This window comes from Somniosus microcephalus, unplaced genomic scaffold, assembly GCF_052327205.1.
Source record: "Somniosus microcephalus isolate GS21.2 unplaced genomic scaffold, FLI_Smic_1.0 unresolved_chr1, whole genome shotgun sequence".
NCBI lineage: Eukaryota > Metazoa > Chordata > Chondrichthyes > Squaliformes > Somniosidae > Somniosus > Somniosus microcephalus.
Window position 1 is genome coordinate 1,916,180 of NW_028225179.1, and position 12,543 is coordinate 1,928,722.

Sequence of the window (12,543 nt, forward strand, 5' to 3'; positions counted from 1 at the left end):
GGGACTGTCAAAAATGGTTGGTTTGAAGCCAGATTCAGAACAGAAAAAGTCTCGCCCAGTTAATTGAACGACCGCGGCAGAACTCGAACCTGCAATCGTCTGATAACTGAAAAACCTCGACAACCGAAGTCAGACGCCTTATCCATTAGGCCACGCGGCCACTAATGCGTCTGTACCTCTTTTTATGGGGAGAATTGTGAGCTGATTCAATTAAAATGCTCGCAAAAAGAAGCGGATTGAGGAAAAGATAAACATATTATAACTGAATGAACAGGACTTCTGCGAGCTGGGTTGCACCAGCTCAGGGAATCGCCATGCAACTTGAAACATAACATCGGCGGCTCGTTGGTCTAGGGGTATGATTTCTCGCTTAGGGAATTTCTGTGGCTTGAATATGCGAGAGGTCCCGGGTTCAAATCCCGGACGAGCCCAGTCACATTTAGTTAAACTCAACACCTCAGTCATGAAAGCTGAAATCGCTCTACTTTAAAAAAAAACTGAATGATCCGGGACTCAGAGCTCTGCCATTTTAAACAGACACAGAATGATCCGGGACTGAAAGCACTCCCGGTTTAAATCAGACCCAGAGTGATTAACAACTGACCACGAGCCATTCCATTAAAGACAGGCCTGATTTTCAATGCTTAAGAAAGCGATGGCAACATAAATCGGACTGTTTCTATAATAGGCGGCCGATTACAATGCCCGCTCTTCTGTTGGACGACAAATTGAAGGTTTGCTCCATTATAATTTTTCCATTTATCTCCGTCATTTCTCTCCAGCCAAATGACCTGAGTGTCGGTGTCAGCCGTGGCTCAGCTGCAGCCAAGTCAAGCAGCACTCCAGAGATTTGAGCACATAATCCAGGCTGACACTCCAGTGCAGTACTGAGGTAGTGCTGCACTGTTGGTGCCCCCGTCTTGCTGGTAAGACGTTAAATCGGGCACTCCGATCCCATGAGAGTATGCCGAAAAGAACGAGGATTTCTCGCCCATTATTTAGCTCTCATCCAAAGACACTAAAACAGAAAATCTCTTCATTAAGGTTGATCAATATTTTTGAAATTACATTGCCTCCTGAAGGAGAAATTTATGTTTCTGCTCCCTAAACATTTGCCTCTGGTCCCGCTACTCTTTCATTCGGTGACAATCTCAGCAGAAGAAAGGAGGAGTTCGACAATCTCCGAATCACGATCACTGCTCCACATTCATTCAAGATGTTGAAGAATTGCAGTGGTCTCTTTTAATTTTAACAAGATATGAGTAATGCATGGGCCACAGACCAGGAGCACCAGGGCGATTCTGACGAAATTGCATTTGAAAGTTTATTTTAGGCAAGTTTCAGTTAAAAGCTCGGAAATGGTACCAGTATCAAACGTAATAACGACGAGGATGGGATCCGCATTCTCGATGAACAGTCCATCGCCTCAACCTCTCGGCCACCTCGTCTCAACCATGCACTGCTCTCAGCCATTCCATTTCCTGGTTTTTGCATCTAAGCAGAAATACCCTGAAAGAAAGTCCACTTCACCGCTTATCCTGCCCATGCACACAGATCTACAATGTTGAAAATGTACAATCAGCTTAATGTAAGCAAAAGGCCTTCCGCTGCTTCAGTTGAGGGACTGTCAAAAATGGTTGGTTTGAAGCCAGATTCAGAACAGAAAAAGTCTCGCCCAGTTAATTGAACGACCGCGGCAGGACTCGAACCTGCAATCGTCTGATAACTGATAAACCTCGCAAACCGAAGTCAGAAGCCTTATCCATTAGGCCACGCGGCCACTGATGCGGCTGTATCTCTTTATATGGGGAGAATTGTGAGCAGATTCAATTAAAATGCTCGCAAAAAGAAGCGGATTGAGGAAAAGATAAACATATTTTAACTGAATGAACAGGACTTCTGCGAGCTGGGTTTGCACCAGCTCAGGGAATCGCCATGCAACTTGAAACATAACATCGGCGGCTCGTTGGTCTAGGGGTCTGATTCTCGCTTAGGGAATTTCTGTGGCTTGAATATGCGAGAGGTCCCGGGTTCAAATCCCGGACGAGCCCAGTCACATTTAGTTAAACTCAACACCTCAGTCATGAAAGCTGAAATCGCTCTACTTTAAAAAAAAACTGAATGATCCGGGACTCAGAGCTCTGCCATTTTAAACAGACACAGAATGATCCGGGACTGAAAGCACTCCCGGTTTAAATCAGACCCAGAGTGATTAACAACTGACCACGAGCCATTCCATTAAAGACAGGCCTGATTTTCAATGCTTAAGAAAGCGATGGCAACATAAATCGGACTGTTTCTATAATAGGCGGCCGATTACAATGCCCGCTCTTCTGTTGGACGACAAATTGAAGGTTTGCTCCATTATAATTTTTCCATTTATCTCCGTCATTTCTCTCCAGCCAAATGACCTGAGTGTCGGTGTCAGCCGTGGCTCAGCTGCAGCCAAGTCAAGCAGCACTCCAGAGATTTGAGCACATAATCCAGGCTGACACTCCAGTGCAGTACTGAGGTAGTGCTGCACTGTTGGTGCCCCCGTCTTGCTGGTAAGACGTTAAATCGGGCCCTCCGATCCCATGAGAGTATGCCGAAAAGAACGAGGATTTCTCGCCCATTATTTAGCTCTCATCCAAAGACACTAAAACAGAAAATCTCTTCATTAAGGTTGATCAATATTTTTGAAATTACATTGCCTCCTGAAGGAGAAATTTATGTTTCTGCTCCCTAAACATTTGCCTCTGGTCCCGCTACTCTTTCATTCGGTGACAATCTCAGCAGAAGAAAGGAGGAGTTCGACAATCTCCGAATCACGATCACTGCTCCACATTCATTCAAGATGTTGAAGAATTGCAGTGGTCTCTTTTAATTTTAACAAGATATGAGTAATGCATGGGCCACAGACCAGGAGCACCAGGGCGATTCTGACGAAATTGCATTTGAAAGTTTATTTTAGGCAAGTTTCAGTTAAAAGCTCGGAAAGGGTACCAGTATCAAACGTAATAACGACGAGGATGGGATCCGCATTCTCGATGAACAGTCCATCGCCTCAACCTCTCGGCCACCTCGTCTCAACCATGCACTGCTCTCAGCCATTCCATTTCCTGGTTTTTGCATCTAAGCAGAAATACCCTGAAAGAAAGTCCACTTCACCGCTTATCCTGCCCATGCACACAGATCTACAATGTTGAAAATGTACAATCAGCTTAATGTAAGCAAAAGGCCTTCCGCTGCTTCAGTTGAGGGACTGTCAAAAATGGTTGGTTTGAAGCCAGATTCAGAACAGAAAAAGTGTCGCCCAGTTAATTGAACGACCGCGGCAGGACTCGAACCTGCAATCGTCTGATAACTGATAAACCTCGCAACCGAAGTCAGAAGCCTTATCCATTAGGCCACGCGGCCACTGATGCGGCTGTATCTCTTTATATGGGGAGAATTGTGAGCAGATTCAATTAAAATGCTCGCAAAAAGAAGCGGATTGAGGAAAAGATAAACATATTTTAACTGAATGAACAGGACTTCTGCGAGCTGGGTTTGCACCAGCTCAGGGAATCGCCATGCAACTTGAAACATAACATCGGCGGCTCGTTGGTCTAGGGGTCTGATTCTCGCTTAGGGAATTTCTGTGGCTTGAATATGCGAGAGGTCCCGGGTTCAAATCCCGGACGAGCCCAGTCACATTTAGTTAAACTCAACACCTCAGTCATGAAAACTGAAATCGCTCTACTTTAAAAAAAACGGAATGATCCGGGACTGTGAGCTCTGCCATTTTAAACAGACACAGAATGATCCGGGACTGATAGCACTCCCGGTTTAAACAGACCCAGAGTGATTAACAACTGACCACGAGCCATTCCATTAAAGACAGGCCTGATTTTCAATGCTTAAGAAAGCGATGGCAACATAAATCGGACTGTTTCTATAATAGGCGGCCGATTACAATGCCCGCTCTTCTGTTGGACGACAAATTGAAGGTTTACTCCATTATAATTTTTCCATTTATCTCCGTCATTTCTCTCCAGCCAAATGACCTGAGTGTCGGTGTCAGCCGTGGCTCAGCTGCAGCCAAGTCAAGCAGCACTCCAGAGATTTGAGCACATAATCCAGGCTGACACTCCAGTGCAGTACTGAGGTAGTGCTGCACTGTTGGTGCCCCCGTCTTCCTGGTAAGACGTTAAACCGGGCCCTCCGATCCCATGAGAGTATGCCGAAAAGAACGAGCAGTTCTCGCCCATTATTTAGCTCTCATCCAAAGACACTAAAACAGAAAATCTCTTCATTAAGGTTGATCAATATTTTTGAAATTACATTGCCTCCTGAAGGAGAAATTTATGTTTCTGCTCCCTAAACATTTGCCTCTGGTCCCGCTACTCTTTCATTCGGTGACAATCTCAGCAGAAGAAAGGAGGAGTTCGACAATCTCCGAATCACGATCACTCCTCCACATTCATTCAAGATGTTGAAGAATTGCAGTGGTCTCTTTTAATTTTAACAAGATATGAGTAATGCATGGGGCACAGACCAGGAGCACCAGGGCGATTCTGACGAAATTGCATTTGAAAGTTTATTTTAGGCAAGTTTCAGTTAAAAGCTCGGAAAGGGTACCAGTATCAAACGTAATAACGACGAGGATGGGATCCGCATTCTCGATGAACAGTCCATCGCCTCAACCTCTCGGCCACCTCGTCTCAACCATGCACTGCTCTCAGCCATTCCATTTCCTGGTTTTTGCATCTAAGCAGAAATACCCTGAAAGAAAGTCCACTTCACCGCTTATCCTGCCCATGCACACAGATCTACAATGTTGAAAATGTACAATCAGCTTAATGTAAGCAAAAGGCCTTCCGCTGCTTCAGTTGAGGGACTGTCAAAAATGGTTGGTTTGAAGCCAGATTCAGAACAGAAAAAGTGTCGCCCAGTTAATTGAACGACCGCGGCAGGACTCGAACCTGCAATCGTCTGATAACTGAAAAACCTCGCAGCCGAAGTCAGACGCCTTATCCATTAGGCCACGCGGCCACTGATGCGGCTGTACCTCTTTTTATGGGGAGAATTGTGAGCAGATTCAATTAAAATGCTCGCAAAAAGAAGCGGATTGAGGAAAAGATAAACATATTTTAACTGAATGAACAGGACTTCTGCGAGCTGGGTTTGCACCAGCTCAGGGAATCGCCATGCAACTTGAAACATAACATCGGCGGCTCGTTTGTCTAGGGGTATGATTCTCGCTTAGGGAATTTCTGTGGCTTCAATATGCGAGAGGTCCCGGGTTCAAATCCCGGACGAGCCCAGTCACATTTAATTAAACTCAACACCTCAGTCATGAAAGCTGAAATTGCTCTACTTTAAAAAAAACGGAATGATCCGGGACTCAGAGCTCTGCCATTTTAAACAGACACAGAATGATCCGGGACTGAAAGCACTCCCGGTTTAAACAGACCCAGAGTGATTAACAACTGACCACGAGCCATTCCATTAAAGACAGGCCTGATTTTCAATGCTTAAGAAAGCGATGGCAACATAAATCGGACTGTTTCTATAATAGGCGGCCGATTACAATGCCCGCTCTTCTGTTGGACGACAAATTGAAGGTTTACTCCATTATAATTTTTCCATTTATCTCCGTCATTTCTCTCCAGCCAAATGACCTGAGTGTCGGTGTCAGCCGTGGCTCAGCTGCAGCCAAGTCAAGCAGCACTCCAGAGACTTGAGCACATAATCCAGGCTGACACTCCAGTGCAGTACTGAGGTAGTGCTGCACTGTTGATGCCCTCGTCTTGCTGGTAAGACGTTAAATCGGGCCCTCCGATCCCATGAGAGTATGCCGAAAAGAACGAGGATTTCTCGCCCATTATTTTGCTCTCATCCAAAGACACTAAAACAGAAAATCTCTTCATTAAGGTTGATCAATATTTTTGAAATTACATTGCCTCCTGAAGGAGAAATTTATGTTTCTGCTCCCTAAACATTTGCCTCTGGTCCCGCTACTCTTTCATTCGGTGACAATCTCAGCAGAAGAAAGGAGGAGTTCGACAATCTCCGAATCACGATCACTGCTCCACATTCATTCAAGATGTTGAAGAATTGCAGAGATCTCTTTTAATTTTAACAAGATATGAGTAATGCATGGGCCACAGACCAGGAGCACCAGGGCGATTCTGACGAAATTGCATTTGAAAGTTTATTTTAGGCAAGTTTCAGTTAAAAGCTCGGAAAGGGTACCAGTATCAAACGTAATAACGACGAGGATGGGATCCGCATTCTCGATGAACAATCCATCGCCTCAACCTCTCGGCCACCTCGTCTCAACCATGCACTGCTCTCAGCCATTCCATTTCCTGGTTTTTGCATCTAAGCAGAAATACCCTGAAAGAAAGTCCACTTCACCGCTTATCCTGCCCATGCACACAGATCTACAATGTTGAAAATGTACAATCAGCTTAATGTAAGCAAAAGGCCTTCCGCAGCTTCAGTTGAGGGACTGTCAAAAATGGTTGGTTTGAAGCCAGATTCAGAACAGAAAAAGTGTCGCCCAGTTAATTGAACGACCGCGGTAGGACTCGAACCTGCAATCGTCTGATAACTAAAAAACCTCGCAACCGAAGTCAGACGCCTTATCCATTAGGCCACGCGGCCACTGATGCGGCTGTACCTCTTTTTATGGGGAGAATTGTGAGCAGATTCAATTAAAATGCTCGCAAAGAGAAGCGGATTGAGGAAAAGATAAACATATTTTAACTGAATGAACAGGACTTCTGCGAGCTGGGTTTGCACCAGTTCAGGGAATCGCAATGCAACTTGAAACATAACATCGGCGGCTCGTTGGTCTAGGGGTCTGATTCTCGCTTAGGGAATTTCTGTGGCTTCAATATGCGAGAGGTCCCGGGTTCAAATCCCGGACGAGCCCAGTCACATTTAGTTAAACTCAACACCTCAGTCATGAAAACTGAAATCGCTCTACTTTAAAAAAAACGGAATGATCCGGGACTGTGAGCTCTGCCATTTTAAACAGACACAGAATGGTCCGGGACTGTAAGCACTCCCGGTTTAAACAGACCCAGAGTGATTAACAACTGACCACGAGCCATTCCATTAAAGACAGGCCTGATTTTCAATGCTTAAGAAAGCGATGGCAACATAAATCGGACTGTTTCTATAATAGGCGGCCGATTACAATGCCCGCTCTTCTGTTGGACGACAAATTGAAGGTTTACTCCATTATAATTTTTCCATTTATCTCCGTCATTTCTCTCCAGCCAAATGACCTGAGTGTCGGTGTCAGCCGTGGCTCAGCGGCAGCCAAGTCAAGCAGCACTCCAGAGATTTGAGCACATAATCCAGGCTGACACTCCAGTGCAGTACTGAGGTAGTGCTGCACTGTTGGTGCCCCCGTCTTCCTGGTAAGACGTTAAACCGGGCCCTCCGATCCCATGAGAGTATGCCGAAAAGAACGAGCATTTCTCGCCCATTATTTAGCTCTCATCCAAAGACACTAAAACAGAAAATCTCTTCATTAAGGTTGATCAATATTTTTGAAATTACATTGCCTCCTGAAGGAGAAATTTATGTTTCTGCTCCCTAAACATTTGCCTCTGGTCCCGCTACTCTTTCATTCGGTGACAATCTCAGCAGAAGAAAGGAGGAGTTCGACAATCTCCGAATCACGATCACTCCTCCACATTCATTCAAGATGTTGAAGAATTGCAGTGGTCTCTTTTAATTTTAACAAGATTTGAGTAATGCATGGGGCACAGACCAGGAGCACCAGGGCGATTCTGACGAAATTGCATTTGAAAGTTTATTTTAGGCAAGTTTCAGTTAAAAGCTCGGAAAGGGTACCAGTATCAAACGTAATAACGACGAGGATGGGATCCGCATTCTCGATGAACAGTCCATCGCCTCAACCTCTCGGCCACCTCGTCTCAACCATGCACTGCTCTCAGCCATTCCATTTCCTGGTTTTTGCATCTAAGCAGAAATACCCTGAAAGAAAGTCCACTTCACCGCTTATCCTGCCCATGCACACAGATCTACAATGTTGAAAATGTACAATCAGCTTAATGTAAGCAAAAGGCCTTCCGCTGCTTCAGTTGAGGGACTGTCAAAAATGGTTGGTTTGAAGCCAGATTCAGAACAGAAAAAGTGTCGCCCAGTTAATTCAACGACCGCGGCAGGACTCGAACCTGCAATCGTCTGATAACTAAAAAACCTCGCAGCCGAAGTCAGACGCCTTATCCATTAGGCCACGCGGCCACTGATGCGGCTGTACCTCTTTTTATGGGGAGAATTGTGAGCAGATTCAATTAAAATGCTCGCAAAAAGAAGCGGATTGAGGAAAAGATAAACATATTTTAACTGAATGAACAGGACTTCTGCGAGCTGGGTTTGCACCAGCTCAGGGAATCGCCATGCAACTTGAAACATAACATCGGCGGCTCGTTTGTCTAGGGGTATGATTCTCGCTTAGGGAATTTCTGTGGCTTCAATATGCGAGAGGTCCCGGGTTCAAATCCCGGACGAGCCCAGTCACATTTAATTAAACTCAACACCTCAGTCATGAAAGCTGAAATTGCTCTACTTTAAAAAAAACGGAATGATCCGGGACTCAGAGCTCTGCCATTTTAAACAGACACAGAATGATCCGGGACTGAAAGCACTCCCGGTTTAAACAGACCCAGAGTGATTAACAACTGACCACGAGCCATTCCATTAAAGACAGGCCTGATTTTCAATGCTTAAGAAAGCGATGGCAACATAAATCGGACTGTTTCTATAATAGGCGGCCGATTACAATGCCCGCTCTTCTGTTGGACGACAAATTGAAGGTTTACTCCATTATAATTTTTCCATTTATCTCCGTCATTTCTCTCCAGCCAAATGACCTGAGTGTCGGTGTCAGCCGTGGCTCAGCTGCAGCCAAGTCAAGCAGCACTCCAGAGACTTGAGCACATAATCCAGGCTGACACTCCAGTGCAGTACTGAGGTAGTGCTGCACTGTTGATGCCCTCGTCTTGCTGGTAAGACGTTAAATCGGGCCCTCCGATCCCATGAGAGTATGCCGAAAAGAACGAGGATTTCTCGCCCATTATTTAGCTCTCATCCAAAGACACTAAAACAGAAAATCTCTTCATTAAGGTTGATCAATATTTTTGAAATTACATTGCCTCCTGAAGGAGAAATTTATGTTTCTGCTCCCTAAACATTTGCCTCTGGTCCCGCTACTCTTTCATTCGGTGACAATCTCAGCAGAAGAAAGGAGGAGTTCGACAATCTCCGAATCACGATCACTGCTCCACATTCATTCAAGATGTTGAAGAATTGCAGAGATCTCTTTTAATTTTAACAAGATATGAGTAATGCATGGGCCACAGACCAGGAGCACCAGGGCGATTCTGACGAAATTGCATTTGAAAGTTTATTTTAGGCAAGTTTCAGTTAAAAGCTCGGAAAGGGTACCAGTATCAAACGTAATAACGACGAGGATGGGATCCGCATTCTCGATGAACAATCCATCGCCTCAACCTCTCGGCCACCTCGTCTCAACCATGCACTGCTCTCAGCCATTCCATTTCCTGGTTTTTGCATCTAAGCAGAAATACCCTGAAAGAAAGTCCACTTCACCGCTTATCCTGCCCATGCACACAGATCTACAATGTTGAAAATGTACAATCAGCTTAATGTAAGCAAAAGGCCTTCCGCAGCTTCAGTTGAGGGACTGTCAAAAATGGTTGGTTTGAAGCCAGATTCAGAACAGAAAAAGTGTCGCCCAGTTAATTGAACGACCGCGGTAGGACTCGAACCTGCAATCGTCTGATAACTAAAAAACCTCGCAACCGAAGTCAGACGCCTTATCCATTAGGCCACGCGGCCACTGATGCGGCTGTACCTCTTTTTATGGGGAGAATTGTGAGCAGATTCAATTAAAATGCTCGCAAAGAGAAGCGGATTGAGGAAAAGATAAACATATTTTAACTGAATGAACAGGACTTCTGCGAGCTGGGTTTGCACCAGTTCAGGGAATCGCAATGCAACTTGAAACATAACATCGGCGGCTCGTTGGTCTAGGGGTCTGATTCTCGCTTAGGGAATTTCTGTGGCTTCAATATGCGAGAGGTCCCGGGTTCAAATCCCGGACGAGCCCAGTCACATTTAGTTAAACTCAACACCTCAGTCATGAAAACTGAAATCGCTCTACTTTAAAAAAAACGGAATGATCCGGGACTGTGAGCTCTGCCATTTTAAACAGACACAGAATGGTCCGGGACTGTAAGCACTCCCGGTTTAATCAGACCCAGAGTGATTAACAACTGACCACGAGCCATTCCATTAAAGACAGGCCTGATTTTCAATGCTTAAGAAAGCGATGGCAACATAAATCGGACTGTTTCTATAATAGGCGGCCGATTACAATGCCCGCTCTTCTGTTGGACGACAAATTGAAGGTTTACTCCATTATAATTTTTCCATTTATCTCCGTCATTTCTCTCCAGCCAAATGACCTGAGTGTCGGTGTCAGCCGTGGCTCAGCTGCAGCCAAGTCAAGCAGCACTCCAGAGATTTGAGCACATAATCCAGACTGACACTCCAGTGCAGTACTGAGGTAGTGCTGCACTGTTGGTGCCCTCGTCTTGCTGGTAAGACGTTAAATCGGGCCCTCCGATCCCATGAGAGTATGCCGAAAAGAACGAGGATTTCTCGCCCATTATTTAGCTCTCATCCAAAGACACTAAAACAGAAAATCTCTTCATTAAGGTTGATCAATATTTTTGAAAGTACATTGCCTCCTGAAGGAGAAATTTATGTTTCTGCTCCCTAAACATTTGCCTCTGGTCCCGCTACTCTTTCATTCGGTGACAATCTCAGCAGAAGAAAGGAGGAGTTCGACAATCTCCGAATCACGATCACTGCTCCACATTCATTCAAGATGTTGAAGAATTGCAGAGATCTCTTTTAATTTTAACAAGATATGAGTAATGCATGGGCCACAGACCAGCAGCACCAGGGCGATTCTGACGAAATTGCATTTGAAAGTTTATTTTAGGCAAGTTTCAGTTAAAAGCTCGGAAAGGGTACCAGTATCAAACGTAATAACGACGAGGATGGGATCCGCATTCTCGATGAACAATCCATCGCCTCAACCTCTCGGCCACCTCGTCTCAACCATGCACTGCTCTCAGCCATTCCATTTCCTGGTTTTTGCATCTAAGCAGAAATACCCTGAAAGAAAGTCCACTTCACCGCTTATCCTGCCCATGCACACAGATCTACAATGTTGAAAATGTACAATCAGCTTAATGTAAGCAAAAGGCCTTCCGCTGCTTCAGTTGAGGGACTGTCAAAAATGATTGGTTTGAAGCCAGATTCAGAACAGAAAAAGTGTCGCCCAGTTAATTGAACGACCGCGGCAGGACTCGAACCTGCAATCGTCTGATAACTGAAAAACCTCGCAACCGAAGTCAAACGCCTTATCCATTAGGCCACGCGGCCACTGATGCGGCTGTACCTCTTTTTATGGGGAGAATTGTGAGCAGATTCAATTAAAATGCTCGCAAAAAGAAGCGGATTGAGGAAAAGATAAACATATTTTAACTGAATGAACAGGACTTCTGCGAGCTGGGATTGCACCAGCTCAGGGAATCGCCATGCAACTTGAAACATAACATCGGCGGCTCGTTTGTCTAGGGGTATGATTCTCGCTTAGGGAATTTCTGTGGCTTGAATATGCGAGAGGTCCCGGGTTCAAATCCCGGACGAGCCCAGTCACATTTAATTAAACTCAACACCTCAGTCATGAAAGCTGAAATTGCTCTACTTTAAAAAAAACGGAATGATCCGGGACTCAGAGCTCTGCCATTTTAAACAGACACAGAATGATCCGGGACTGAAAGCACTCCCGGTTTAAACAGACCCAGAGTGATTAACAACTGACCACGAGCCATTCCATTAAAGACAGGCCTGATTTTCAATGCTTAAGAAAGCGATGGCAACATAAATCGGACTGTTTCTATAATAGGCGGCCGATTACAATGCCCGCTCTTCTGTTGGACGACAAATTGAAGGTTTGCTCCATTATAATTTTTCCATTTATCTCCGTCATTTCTCTCCAGCCAAATGACCTGAGTGTCGGTGTCAGCCGTGGCTCAGCTGCAGCCAAGTCAAGCAGCACTCCAGAGATTTGAGCACATAATCCAGGCTGACACTCCAGTGCAGTACTGAGGCACTGTTGGTGCCCCCGTCTTGCTGGTAAGACGTTAAATCGGGCCCTCCGATCCCATGAGAGTATGCCGAAAAGAACGAGGATTTCTCGCCCATTATTTAGCTCTCATCCAAAGACACTAAAACAGAAAATCTCTTCATTAAGGTTGATCAATATTTTTGAAATTACATTGCCTCCTGAAGGAGAAATTTATGTTTCTGCTCCCTAAACATTTGCCTCTGGTCCCGCTACTCTTTCATTCGGTGACAATCTCAGCAGAAGAAAGGAGGAGTTCGACAATCTCCGAATCACGATCACTGCTCCACATTCATTCAAGATGTTGAAGAATT

General features: G+C 45.1%; 10 non-coding genes across 10 annotated transcripts; 8 read left to right on the forward strand and 2 right to left on the reverse strand.

The window, feature by feature from the left end:
* Positions 1-339: 339 nt before the first annotated feature.
* trnap-agg (transfer RNA proline (anticodon AGG)) lies at positions 340-431 on the forward strand. Its single transcript is given in 2 exon segments — positions 340-376; positions 396-431. It is a non-coding gene; the product is annotated as a tRNA-Pro (tRNA).
* Positions 432-1,960: 1,529 nt separating this feature from the next.
* Positions 1,961-2,051, forward strand: trnap-agg (transfer RNA proline (anticodon AGG)). Its single transcript is given in 2 exon segments — positions 1,961-1,996; positions 2,016-2,051. It is a non-coding gene; the product is annotated as a tRNA-Pro (tRNA).
* A 1,528-nt stretch (positions 2,052-3,579) lies between these two features.
* On the forward strand, positions 3,580-3,670 carry trnap-agg (transfer RNA proline (anticodon AGG)). The gene is given in 2 exon segments: positions 3,580-3,615; positions 3,635-3,670. It is a non-coding gene; the product is annotated as a tRNA-Pro (tRNA).
* A 1,255-nt stretch (positions 3,671-4,925) lies between these two features.
* trnar-ucg (transfer RNA arginine (anticodon UCG)) lies at positions 4,926-5,016 on the reverse strand. The gene is given in 2 exon segments: positions 4,926-4,961; positions 4,980-5,016. It is a non-coding gene; the product is annotated as a tRNA-Arg (tRNA).
* Positions 5,017-5,196: 180 nt separating this feature from the next.
* On the forward strand, positions 5,197-5,287 carry trnap-agg (transfer RNA proline (anticodon AGG)). Its single transcript is given in 2 exon segments — positions 5,197-5,232; positions 5,252-5,287. It is a non-coding gene; the product is annotated as a tRNA-Pro (tRNA).
* Positions 5,288-6,813: 1,526 nt separating this feature from the next.
* trnap-agg (transfer RNA proline (anticodon AGG)) lies at positions 6,814-6,904 on the forward strand. The gene is given in 2 exon segments: positions 6,814-6,849; positions 6,869-6,904. It is a non-coding gene; the product is annotated as a tRNA-Pro (tRNA).
* A 1,255-nt stretch (positions 6,905-8,159) lies between these two features.
* On the reverse strand, positions 8,160-8,250 carry trnar-ucg (transfer RNA arginine (anticodon UCG)). The gene is given in 2 exon segments: positions 8,160-8,195; positions 8,214-8,250. It is a non-coding gene; the product is annotated as a tRNA-Arg (tRNA).
* Positions 8,251-8,430: 180 nt separating this feature from the next.
* trnap-agg (transfer RNA proline (anticodon AGG)) lies at positions 8,431-8,521 on the forward strand. Its single transcript is given in 2 exon segments — positions 8,431-8,466; positions 8,486-8,521. It is a non-coding gene; the product is annotated as a tRNA-Pro (tRNA).
* A 1,526-nt stretch (positions 8,522-10,047) lies between these two features.
* On the forward strand, positions 10,048-10,138 carry trnap-agg (transfer RNA proline (anticodon AGG)). Its single transcript is given in 2 exon segments — positions 10,048-10,083; positions 10,103-10,138. It is a non-coding gene; the product is annotated as a tRNA-Pro (tRNA).
* Positions 10,139-11,664: 1,526 nt separating this feature from the next.
* Positions 11,665-11,755, forward strand: trnap-agg (transfer RNA proline (anticodon AGG)). The gene is given in 2 exon segments: positions 11,665-11,700; positions 11,720-11,755. It is a non-coding gene; the product is annotated as a tRNA-Pro (tRNA).
* Positions 11,756-12,543: the final 788 nt, after the last annotated feature.